The sequence below is a fragment of the Scyliorhinus torazame genome, chromosome 3 (genome assembly GCF_047496885.1).
Source record: "Scyliorhinus torazame isolate Kashiwa2021f chromosome 3, sScyTor2.1, whole genome shotgun sequence".
Classification (NCBI taxonomy): domain Eukaryota; kingdom Metazoa; phylum Chordata; class Chondrichthyes; order Carcharhiniformes; family Scyliorhinidae; genus Scyliorhinus; species Scyliorhinus torazame.
In genome coordinates this window covers 361,590,813-361,603,589 of record NC_092709.1, presented here as the reverse complement: position 1 = coordinate 361,603,589, position 12,777 = coordinate 361,590,813, and the positions used below count along the sequence as shown (strand labels likewise).

General features: G+C 54.1%; 1 protein-coding gene across 1 annotated transcript in view; it reads left to right on the top strand.

The window, feature by feature from the left end:
• LOC140409647 (disintegrin and metalloproteinase domain-containing protein 12-like) overlaps positions 1-12,296 on the top strand; it is a 1,449,600-nt gene extending 1,437,304 nt beyond the window's left edge. Inside the window, exon 21 of the mRNA XM_072497981.1 lies at positions 11,701-12,296. The gene's annotated coding sequence lies outside the window, so the exon portion shown is untranslated. The remainder of the gene's footprint in view (positions 1-11,700) is intronic.
• The last annotated feature ends 481 nt before the right edge of the window (positions 12,297-12,777 follow it).

The following is a 12,777-nucleotide window of genomic DNA, read 5'->3' as shown; positions in this document are numbered from 1 at the left end:
GGATAGGATCTATTCCCATTTGGAAGAAAATGGGCTTATCAGTGATAGGCAACATGGTTTTGTGCAGGAAAGGTCATGTCTTACCAACTTAATAGAATTCTTTGAGGAAGTGACAAAGTTGATTGATGAGGGAAGGGCTGTAGATGTCATATACATGGATTTCAGTAAGGCATTTGATAAGGTTCCCCATGGTAGGCTCATGGAGAAAGTGAAGTCTCATGGGGTCCAGAGTGTACTGGCTAGATGGATAAAGAACTGGCTGGGCAACAGGAGACAGAGAGTAGTAGTGGAAGGGAGAACTGTGACCAGTGGTGTTCCACAGGGATCCGTACTGGGACCACTGTTGTTTGTGATATACAGAAATGAGCTGGAGGAAGGTATAGGTGGTCTGATTAGCAAGTTTGCAGATAACACTAAGATTGGTGGAGTAGCAGATAGTGAAGGGGACTGTCAGAGAATACAGCAGAATGTAGATAGATCGGAGAGTTGGGCGGAGAAATGGCGGATGGAGTTCAATCCGGGCAAATGCGAGGTGATGCATTTTGGAAGATCCAATTCAAGAGCGAACTATACGGTAAATGAAAAAGTCCTGGGGAAAATTGATGTACAGAGAGATCTGGGAGTTCAGGTCCATTGTACCCTGAAGGTGGCAACGCAGGTCGATAGAGTGGTCAAGAAGGCATACGGCATGCTTTCCTTCATCGGAAGGGGTATTGAGTACAAGAGTTGGCAGGTCATGTTACAGTTGTATCGGACTTTGGTTCGGCCACATTTGGAATACTGCGTACAGTTCTGGTCGCCACATTACCAAAAGGATGTGGATGCTTTGGAGAAGTTGCGGAGGAGGTTCAGCAGGATGTTGCCTGGTATGGAGGGCTCTAGCTATGAAGAGAGGTTGAGTAGATTAGGATTATTTTCATTTTCATTAGAAAGCTGGAGGCTGAGGGGGGACCTCATTGAGGTCTACAAAATCATGAGAGGTATAGACAGGGTGGATCGCAACAAGCTTTTTCCCAAAGTGGGGGACTCAATTACTAGGTGTCACGATTTCAAGGTGAGAGGGGGAAAGTTTAAGGGAGATATGCGTGGAAAGTTCTTTACGCAGAGGGTGGTGGGTGCCTGGAACGCATTGCCGGCTGAGGTGGTAGAGGCGGGCATGATAGCGTCATTTTAGATGTATCTAGACAGATACATGAATGGGCGGGGAACAGAGGATACAGATCCTTAGAAAATAAGCGACGGTTTTAGATAGAGGATCTGGATCGGAGAATGCTTGGCGGGCCGAAGGGCCTGTTCCTGTGCTGTAATTTTTCTCTGTTCTTTGGAACTAAAAGGGGACCATGAAACCATTGTCGATTGTTATAAAAACCCATCTGGTTCACAAATGTCCTTTAAAGAAGGAAATCTGTCATCCTTACTGGTCTGGCCTACATGTGACTCCAGACCCACAGCAATGTGGTTGACTTCTAAGTGCCCTCAGGGATGGGGCACTAAATGCCCTCAGGGATGGGGCACTAAGTGCCCTGAGGGATGTGACACTAAGTGCCCTGAGGGATGTGGCACTAAGTGCCCTGAGGGATGGGGCACTAAGTGCCCTCAGGGAAGGGGCACTAAGTGCCCTCAGGGATGGGGCACTAAGTGCCCTCAGGGATGGGCACTAAATGCCCTCAGGGATGGGGCACTAAGTGCCCTCAGGGATGGGGCACTAAGTGCCCTCAGGGATGGGGCATTAAGTGCCCTCAGGGATGGGGCACTAAGTGCCCTCAGGGATGGGGTACTAAGTACCCTCAGGGATGGGCACTACATGCCCTCAGGGATGGGACACTAAGTGCCCTAAGGGATGTGCACTAAATGCCCTCAGGGATGGGGCACTAAGTGCCCTCAGGGATGGGCCACTAAGGATGGGGCACTAAGTGCCTTCAGGGATGGGGCACTAAGTGCCCTCAGGGATGGGGCACTAAGTGCCCTCAGGGATGGGGCACTAAGTGCCCTCAGGGATGGGGCACTAAGTGTCCTCAGGGATGGGGCACTAAATGCCCTCAGGGATGGGGCACCAAGTGCCCTCAGGGATGGGCACTAAGTGCCCTCAGGGATGGGGCACTAAATGCCCTCAGGGATGGGGCACTAAGTGCCCTCAGGGATGGGGCACTAAGGATGGGGCACTGAGTGCCCTCGAGGATGGGGCACTAAGTGCCCTCAGGGATGGGGCACTAAGTGCCCTCAGGGCTGGGGCACTAAGTGCCCTCAGGGCTGGGGCACTAAGTGCCCTCAGGGATGGGGCACTAAATGCCCTCAGGATGGGCACTAAATGCCCTCAGGGATGGGGCACTAAGTATCCTCAGGGATGGGGCACTAAGTGCCCTCAGGGATGGGGCACTAAGTGCCCTCAGGGATGGGGCACTAAATGCCCTCAGGGCTGGATAACTAAGTGCCCTCAGGGCTGGGGCACTAAGTGCTGGCCCAGGCAGTGACGCCCACTTCCTGTGAACAAATAAAAAATATATATTGGGTGGCTGGAGTTACCATTTTATGAACTGGACAACACAAAACACCTTTCTGTAAAATAGCTATGTGACACTTGAGGTCAGCAGTCCTCTGTTTGAGTAACATAACCCTTTCACACCTAATAAATGTGGCTTTCATACAGTCGGAGAACACAGAAAAGGCCGCTCGGCCCATCGAGACTGCACCAACAATAACTGTCCTTAATCTCGCGCTAGTCCCACTTCCCAGCACTTGTCCCATATCCTTGAACGAGGTTTGCAGCCTCCACTACCTTCCCAGGCCGGACATTCCACATTCTCACCACCCTCTCAAATCCCCTCACAATCTCCTGCCCCTCACCATAAAACTATGCCCCCTTGAAATTGACCCCTCAACCAAGAGGAACAGCTGCTTCCTATTTACCCTGTCCATACCCTTCACAATCTTATACACCTCAATCATATCCCTCCTCAGCCTTCTCTGCCCCAAACAAACAATCGCAGCCTATCCAGCCGATCCTTATCGCTCAGATGTTCCGTCCCAGGACACATCCTGGTGAATCACCTTTGTACCCTCTCCTGTGCAATCACCTCCTTCCCATAGTGAGGGGACCAGAAATTCACACAGCGCTCCAAATGTGGCCTCTCTTTCTGGATATATCATATTCATAAACTCTGCTCGCACCTATAGAGAGGCACAGTGGTACAATGGTTAGCACTGCTGCCTCACAGCACCTGGGTCCAGAGTTAACACTGCTGTCTCACAGTGCCAGGGGCCTGGGTTAACACTGCTGCCTCACAGAGCCAGGGACCCGGGTTAACACTGTTGTCTCAAAGTGCCAGGGACCCGGGTTAACACTGCTGTCTCACAGTGCCAGGGGCCTGGGTTAACACTGCTGCCTCACAGAGCCAGGGACCCGGGTTAACACTGCTGTCTCACAGTGCCAGGGACCCGGGTTAACACAGCTGTCTCACAGCGTCAGGGACCCGGATTAGCACTGCTGTCTCACAGTGCCAGGGACCCGGGTTAACACTGATGCCTCACAGTGCCAGGGACACGGGTTAACACAGCTGTCTCACAGTGCCAGGGACCCGGGTTAACACTGCTGTCTCACAGTGCCAGCGACCCGGGTTAACACTGCTGTCTCACAACACCAGGGACCCGGGTTAACACTGCTGTCTCACAGTGCCAGGGACCCGGGTTAACACTGCTGTCTCACAGTGCCAGGGATCCGGGTTAACACTGCTGCCTCACAGTGCCAGGGACCCGGGTTAACACTGCTGTCTCACAATACCAGGGACCCGGGTTAACACTGCTGCCTCACAGTGCCAGCAACTCGGGTTAACACTGCTGTCTCACAGTGCCAGGGACCCGGATTAACACTGCTGTCACACAGTGCCAGGGACATGGGTTAACACTGCTGTCACACAGTGCCAGGGACCCGGGTTAACACTGCTGCCTCACAGTGCCAGGGACCCTGGTTAACACTGCTGTCTCACAGTGCCAGGGATATGGGTTAACACTGCTGTCTCACAGCACCAGGGACCCGGGTTAACACTGCTGTCTCACAGTGCCAGGGACCCGGGTTAATACTGCTGTCTCACAGTGCCAAGGACCCGGGTTAACACTGCTGTCTCACAGTGCCAGGGACCCTTGTTAATACTGCTGTCTCACGGAGCCAGGGACCCAGGTTAACACTGCTGTCTCACAGCACCAGGGACCCGGGTTAACACTGCTGTCTCACAGTGCCAGCGACCTGGGTTAACACTGCTGTTGCACAGTGCCAGGGACCCGGGTAAACACTGCTGTCTCACAATGCCAGGGACCCGGGTTAACGCTGCTGTCTCACAGTGTCAGGGACCCGGGTTAACACTGCTGTTACACAGTGCCAGGGACCCGGGTTAACACTGCTGTTGCACAGTGCCAGGGACCCGGGTTAGCACTGCTGTCTCACAGTGCCAGGGAAAAGGTTAACACTGCTGTCTCACAGCAACAGGGACCCGGGTTAACACTGCTGTCTCACAGTGCCAGGGTCCCGGGTTAACACTGCTGTCTCACAGTGTCAGGGACCCGGGTTAACACTGCTGTCACACAGTGCCAGGGACCCGGGTTAACACTGCTGTCTCAAAGTGCCAGGGACCCGGGTTAATACTGCTGTCTCACAGTGCCAAGGACCCGGGTTAACACTGCTGTCTCACAGTGCCAGGGACCCTGGTTAATACTGCTGTCTCACGGAGCCAGGGACCCAGGTTAACACTGCTGTCTCACAGCACCAGGGACCCGGGTTAACACTGCTGTCTCACAGAGCCAGGGACCCGGGTTAACACTGCTGTCTCACAGAGCCAGGGACCCGGGTTAACACTGCTGTCTCACAGCACCAGGGACCCGGGTTAACACTGCTGTCTCACAGTGCCAGGGACACGGGTTAACACTGCTGTCTGACAGTGCCAGGGACCCGGGTTAATACTGCAGTCTCACAGTGCCAGATACCCGGTTTAACACTGCTGTCTCACAGAGCCAGGGACCCGGGTTAACACTGCTGTCTCACAGTGCCAGGGACCCGGGTTAACACTGCAGTCTCACAGTGCCAGGGTCCCGGCTTAACACTGCTGCCGCCCAGTGCCAGGGACACGGGTTAACACTGCTGTCTCACAGTGCCAGGGACCCGGGTTAACACTGCTGTCTCACAGTGCCAGGGACCCGGGTTAACACTGCTGTTGCACAGTGCCAGGGACCCGGGTTAGCACTGCTGTCTTACAGTGCCAGGGAAAGGGTTAACACTGCTGTCTCACAGCAACAGGGACCCGGGTTAACACTGCTGTCTCACAGTGCCAGGGACCCGGGTTAACACTGCTGTCTCACAGTGTCAGGGACCCGGGTTGACACTGCTGTCACACAGTGCCAGGGACCCGGGTTAACACTGCTGTCTCACAGTGCCAGGGACCCGGGTTAACACTGCTGTCTCACAGTGCCAGGGACCTGGGTTAATACTGCTGTCTCACGGAGCCAGGGACCCGGGTTAACACTGCTGTCTCACAGCACTAGGGACCCGGGTTAACACCGCTGTCTCACAGAGCCAGGGACACGGGTTAACACTGCTGTCTCACAGCACCAGGGACCCGGGTTAACACTGCTGTCTCACAGTGCCAGGGACCCGGGTTAACACTGCTGTCTCACAGTGCCAGGGACCCGGGTTAACACTGCTGTCTCACAGCGCCAGGGACATGGATTAACACTGCTGTCTCTACAGCACCAGGAACATGGGTTAATACTGCTGTCTCACGGAGCCAGGGACCCGGGTTAACACTGCTGTCTCACAGCACCAGGGACCCGGGTTAACACTGCTGTCTCACAGAGCCAGGGACCCGGGTTAACACTGCTGTCTCACAGCACCAGGGACCCGGGTTAACACTGCTGCCTCACAGTGCCAGGGACCCGGGTTAACACTGCTGCCTCACAGTGCCAGGGACCCGGATTAACACTGCTGTCTCACAGTGCCAGGGACCCGGGTTAACACTGCTGTCTCACAGCACCAGGGACCCGGGTTAACACTGCTGCCTCACAGAGCCAGGGACCCGGGTTAACACTGCTGCCTCACAGTGCCAGCAACCCGGGTTAACACTGCTGTCTCACAGTGCCAGGGACATGGGTTAACACTGCTGTCTCACAGTGCCAGGGACCCGGGTTAACACTGCTGTCTCACAGTGCCAGGGACCCGGGTTAACACTGCTGCCTCACAGTGCCAGGGACATGGGTTAACACTGCTGTCTCACAGAGCCTGGGACCCGGGTTAACACTGCTGTCTCACAGTGCCAGGGACATGGGTTAACACTGCTGCCTCACAGTGCCAGGGACATGGGTTAACACTGCTGTCTCACAGTGCCAGGGACCCGGGTTAACACTGCTGTCTCACAGTGCCAGGGACCCGGGTTAACACTGCTGTCTCACAGTGCCAGGGACCCGGGTTAACACTGCTGTCTCACAGTGCCATGGACATGGGTTAACACTGCTGCCTTACAGTGCCAGGGACCCGGGTTAACACTGCTGTCTCACAGTGCCAGGGACCAGGGTTAACACTGCTGCCTCACAGTGACAGCAACCTGGGTTAACACTGCTGTCTCACAGTGCCAGGGACCCGGGTTAACACTGCTGTCTCACAGTGCCAGGGACCCGGGTTAATACTGCAGTCTCACAGTGCCAGGGACCCGTGTTAACACTGCTGTCACACAGTGCCAGGGGCCCGGGTTAGCACTGCTGTCTCACAGTGCCAGGGACCAGGGTTAACACTGCTGTCTCACAGCAACAGGGACCCGGGTTAACACTGCTGTCTCACAGTGCCAGGGACCCCGGTTAACACTGCTGTCTCACAGTGTCAGGGACCCGGGTTAACACTGCTGTCTCACAGTGCCAGGGACATGGGTTAACACTGCTGCCTCACAGTGTCAGGGACCCGGGTTAACACTGCTGTCTCACAGTGCCAGGGAACCGGGTTAACACTGCTGCCTCACAGTGCCAGCAACCCGGGTTAACACTGCTGTCTCACAGTGCCAGGGACATGGGTTAACACTGCTGCCTCACAGTGCCAGGGATCCGGGTTAACACTGCTGTCTCACAGTGCCAGGGACCCGGGTTAACGCTGATGTCTCACAGTGCCAGGGACCTGGGTTAACACTGCTGTCTCACAGTGCCAGGGACCTGGGTTAACACTGCTGTCTCACAGTGCCAGGGACCCGGGTTAACACTGCTGCCTCACAGTGCCAGCGACACGGGTTAACACTGCTGTCTCACAATACCAGGGACCCGGGTTAACACTGCTGCCTCACAGTGCCAGCAACCCGGGTTAACACTGCTGTCTCACAGTGCCAGGGACCCGGATTAACACTGCTGTCACACAGTGCCAGGGGCATGGGTTAACACTGCTGTCTCACAGTGCAAGGGACCCGGGTTAACACTGCTGTCACACAGTGCCAGGGACCCGGGTTAACACTGCTGCCTCACAGTGCCAGGGACCCGAGTTAACACTGCTGTCTCACAGTGCCAGGGATATGGGTTAACACTGCTGTCTCACAGCACCAGGGACACGGGTTAACACTGCTGTCTCACAGTGCCAGGGACCCGGGTTATTACTGCTGTCTCACAGTGCCAGGGACCCGGGTTAACACTGCTGTCTCACAGAGCCAGGGACCCGGGTTAACACTGCTGTCTCACAGAGCCAGGGACCCGGGTTAACACTGCTGTCTCACAGCACCAGGGACCCGGGTTAACACTGCTGTCTCACAGTGCCAGGGACCCGGGTTAACACTGCTGTCTCACAGTGTCAGGGACCCGGGTTAACACTGCTGTCTCACAGTGTCAGGGACATGGGTTAACACTGCTGTCTCACAGTGCCAGGGACCCGGGTTAACACTGCTGTCTCACAGTGCCAGGGACCCGGGTTAACACTGCTGTCTCACAGCACCAGCGACCCGGGTGAACACTGCTGTCTCACAGCGCCAGGGACCCGGGTTAACACTGCTGTCTCACAGTGCCAGGGACCCGGGTTAATACTGCTGTCTCACGGAGCCAGGGACCTGGGTTAACACTGCTGTCTCACAGAGCCAGGGACCCGGGTTAACACTGCTGTCTCACAGCACCAGGGACCCGGGTTAACACTGCTGTCTCACAGTGCCAGGGACCCGGGTGAACACTGCTGTCTCACAGTGTCAGGGACCCGGGTTAACACTGCTGTCTCACAGTGTCAGGGACATGGGTTAACACTGCTGTCTCACAGTGCCAGGGACCCGGGTTAACACTGCTGTCTCACAGTGCCAGGGACCCGGGTTAACACTGCTGTCTCACAGCACCAGCGACCCGGGTTAACACTGCTGTCTCACAGCACCAGGGACCCGGGTTAACACTGCTGTCTCACAGTGCCAGGGACCTGGGTTAACACTGCTGCCTCACAGTGCCAGGGACCCGGGTTAACACTGCTGTCTCACAGTGCCAGGGACATGGGTTAACACTGCTGCCTCACAGTGCCAGGGACATGGGTTAACACTGCTGTCTCACAGTGCCAGGGACCCGGGTTAACACTGCTGTCTCACAGTGCCAGGGACCTGGGTTAACACTGCTGTCTCACAGTGCCAGGGACCCGTTTGAACACTGCTCTCTCACAGTGCCAGGGATCCAGGTTAACACTGCTGCCTCACAGTGCCAGGAACCCGGGTTAACACTGCTGTCTCACAGTACCAGAGACCCGGGTTAACACTGCTGCCTCACAGTGCCAGCAACCCGGGTTAACACTGCTGTCTCACAGTGCCAGGGACCCGGGTTAACACTGCTGTCTCACAGTGTCAGGGACATGGGTTAACACTGCTGTCTCACAGTGCCAGGGACCCGGGTTAACACTGCTGTCTCACAGTGCCAGGGACCCGGGTTAACACTGCTGCCTCACAGTGCCAGGGACCCTGGTTAACACTGCTGTCTCACAGTGCCAGGGTCATGGGTTAACACTGCTGTCTCACAGCACCAGGGACCCGGGTTAACACTGCTGTCTCACAGTGCCAGGGACCCGGGTTAATACTGCTGTCTCACAGTGCCAGGGACCCGGGTTAACACTGCTGTCTCACAGAGCCAGGGACCCGGGTTAACACTGCTGTCTCACAGTGTCAGGGAACCGGGTTAACACTGCTGTCTCACAGTGTCAGGGACCCGGGTTAACACTGTTGTCTCACAGTGCCAGTGACCCGGGTTAACACTGCTGTCTCACAGTGCCAGGGACCCGGGTTAACACTGCTGTCTCACAGCGCCAGCCACCCGGGTTAACACTGCTGTCTCACAGCGCCAGGGACCCGGGTTAACACTGCTGTCTCACAGTGCCAGGGACCCGGGTTAACATTGCTGTCTCACAGTGCCAGGGTTAACACTGCTGTCTCACAGTGCCAGCGACCCGGGTTAACACTGCTGCCTCACAGTGCCAGGGACCTGGGTTAGCACTGCTGCCTCACAGTGCCAGTGACCCGAGTTAACACTGCTACCTCACAGTGCCAGGGACCCGGGTTAACACTGCTGTCTCACAGTGCCAGGGACCAGGGTTAACACTGCTGTCTCACAGTACCAGGGACCCGGATTAACACTGCTGTCTCACAGTACCAGGGACCCGGGTTAACACTGCTGTCTCACAGTACCAGGGACCCGGGTTAACACTGCTGTCTCACAGTGCCAGGGACCAGGGTTAACACTGCTGTCTCACAGTGCCAGGGACCCGGGTTAACACTGCTGTCTCACAGTGCCAGGGACCCGGGTTAACACTGCTGTCTCACAGTACCAGGGACCCGGGTTAACACTGCTATCTCACAGCGACAGGCACCCGGGTTTACACTGCTGTCTCACAGTGTCAGGGACCCGGGTTAACACTGCTGTCTCACAGTGCCAGGGACCCGGGTTAACACTGCTGTCTCACAGTGCCAGGGACCGGGTTAACACGGCTGCCTCACAGTGCCAGGGACCCGGGTTATCACTGCTGTCTCACAGTGCCAGGGACCCGGGTTAACACTCCTGTCTCACAGAGCCAGGGACCCGATTAACACTGCTGTCTCACAGTGCCAGGGATCCAGGTTAACACGGCTGCCTCACAGTGCCAGGGACCCGGGTTAACACTGCTGTCTCACAGTGCCAGGGACCAGGATTAACACGGCTGCCTCACAGTGCCAGGGACCCGGGTTAACACTGCTGTCTCACAGTGCCAGGCACCAGGATTAACACTGCTGTCTCGCAGTGCCAGTTACCCGGGTTAACACTGCTGTCTCACAGTGCCAGGGACCCGGGTTAACACTGCTGTCTCACAGAGCCAGGGACACGGGTTTACACTGCTGTCTCACAGTGCCAGCGACCTTGGTTAACACTGCTGTCTCACAGTGCCAGTTACCCGGGTTAAAGCTGCTGTCTCATAGTGCCTGGGATCTGGGTTAACACTGCTGTCTCACAGCGCCATGGACCCGAGTTAACACTGCTGCCTCACAGTGCCAGGTACCCGGGTTAACACTGCTGTCTCACAGCGCCATGGACCCGAGTTAACACTGCTGTCTCACAGTGCCAGGGACCCGGGTTAACACTGCTGTCTAACAGTGCCAGGGACCCGGGTTAACACTGCTCCCTCACAGCGCCAGGGACCTGGGTTAACACTGCTGTCTCACAGTGCCTGGGACCTGGGTTAACACTGCTGTCTCACAGCGCCATGGACCCGAGTTAACACTGCTGCCTCACAGTGCCAGGTACCCGGGTTAACACTGCTGTCTCACAGCGCCATGGACCCGAGTTAACACTGCTGTCTCACAGTGCCAGGGACCCGGGTTAACACTGCTGTCTCACAGTGCCAGGGACCCGGGTTAACACTGCTGTCTCACAGCGCCAGGGACCTGGGTTAACACTGCTGTCTCACAGCGCCAGGGACCTGGGTTAACACTGCTGTCTCACAGCGCCAGGGACCCGGGTTAACACTGCTGTCTCACAGCGCCAGGGACCTGGGTTAACACTGCTGTCTCACAGCGCCAAGGACCCGGGTTAACGCTGCTGCCTCACAGCAGCAGAAACCGGGTTAGCACTGCTGCCTCGTACCCTGCTGCCTCAGAGTGTCAGGGATCCAGGTTCAATTCCGGCCTCGGCTGTGTGGGGTTTGCACTTTCTCCCCGTGTCTGCGTGGGTTTCTCCGGGTGCTCCGGTTTCCTCCCACAGTCCAAAGATGTCAGGTTAGGTGGATTGGCCATGATAAATTGTCCTTTAATGTCCAAATATGTGAAGTTTAGGTGGGATAGACTGGGGGAGTGGGCCTGGTTGCAATGTTCTTTCAGAGGCTCGGTTCAGACTCGATGGACTGAATGGCCTCATTCTGCACTGTAGGAATTTTATGGTTCTACACATCCAGCTCCTGATATTCCCATATCATCCCAGCTGCTGCACTGCTGTATCTTTCCTTTAAAGACTTAATTACCTGCAAAGACTCACATCCAAAGTACATCTTGCATCATTGAATTTGTCTATGTATGTTTTTGTGGAACCCACCTCTTCATTCACCTGAGGAAGGAGCAGCGCTCCGAAAGCTAGTGATTAGAAACAAACCTGTTGGACTTTAACCTGGTGTTGTAAGACTTCTCGTTGTACAGGGCAAAGAAGTTCTCTGTTAGTCTATTCTCAACTAAATCATTCAACATTTAATCACACTTTTCCTTCTCTCCACAGATTCAGACATCTAGCAGCGAACTCCAACATCAATTGTACAAAATTACCAAATGTACCCATTGTAATCATATCTCAGTTCCGTGTTCAAACCCTCGACTGGGACAGGTGCCGATCAGAGAAATACTGTTTAATCAGAATGAAAAGTCCAATCTCTCACTGAAACAATCATTCATAGTGAGGTTAAGAAAAACAATCAGGAGTGTACGCACACTATCTATTTCTCTTCACTTCTATCATGTGAACTGTCTGATTAATTTCACAATGCAGTTATTTGTTCAGCAGTAAAATGTTGTTTAATGTTATTACAAATTTCCATCTTTCCTGGGGATTATATAATCCTGGCTGTTGCATGTGGCTTTAATTTTGGCGACCAAAAAGACCAAAAAAAACCCAGGCTGAGCAGCAATACTACAAATATTTCATTGTTATGTGACTAAAATTGTAGCCTTTGATTAAAAAAATACAACTCTCACTAAAACTGTGTCTGGTAAGATAAATATTTAGTACATTTTGTATGGAAGGGTAATTAAGGGTAACTAATAATATTACACATAACAAAATGTACTTCTATTAGATTTCAGTATAACATGTTACCAATTCTGTCAGTTTCCTTTTGAAAATATGAATATGCTTCATTTAATTGAATTCTGAAATAAATTCCTTAACGGTTTGATTTTTTAAATTGTGCTCTTGGGCTGTGAGAATCCCTGAAAACACCAACACTTATTGTCCGTCCCTCATTGAACTTGAACCAATGCTGGAACATTGTTGTGGGTCTGGATTGACATGAAGGCCAGATTGGGTGAGGACAGCAAATGACCTTCTCTTGGATTAATGATTTGAATTGACGATTCTAGTGTTATTGAGCAATTGAATTTAAATTCACCCAGCTGTTTGGTGGGATTTGAACTGATTCAGAGCATCTGTCTAGGCATCTGAATTACTAATGAAGTAAACTGGTGGTGTGGGAGGGAGGGTTTCAGATTTCTGGACCATTGGGATCTCTTCCGGGGCAGGTGGGACCTGTACAAGAAGGACGGGTTCCATCTAAACTGGAGGGGCACTAATATCCTGGCT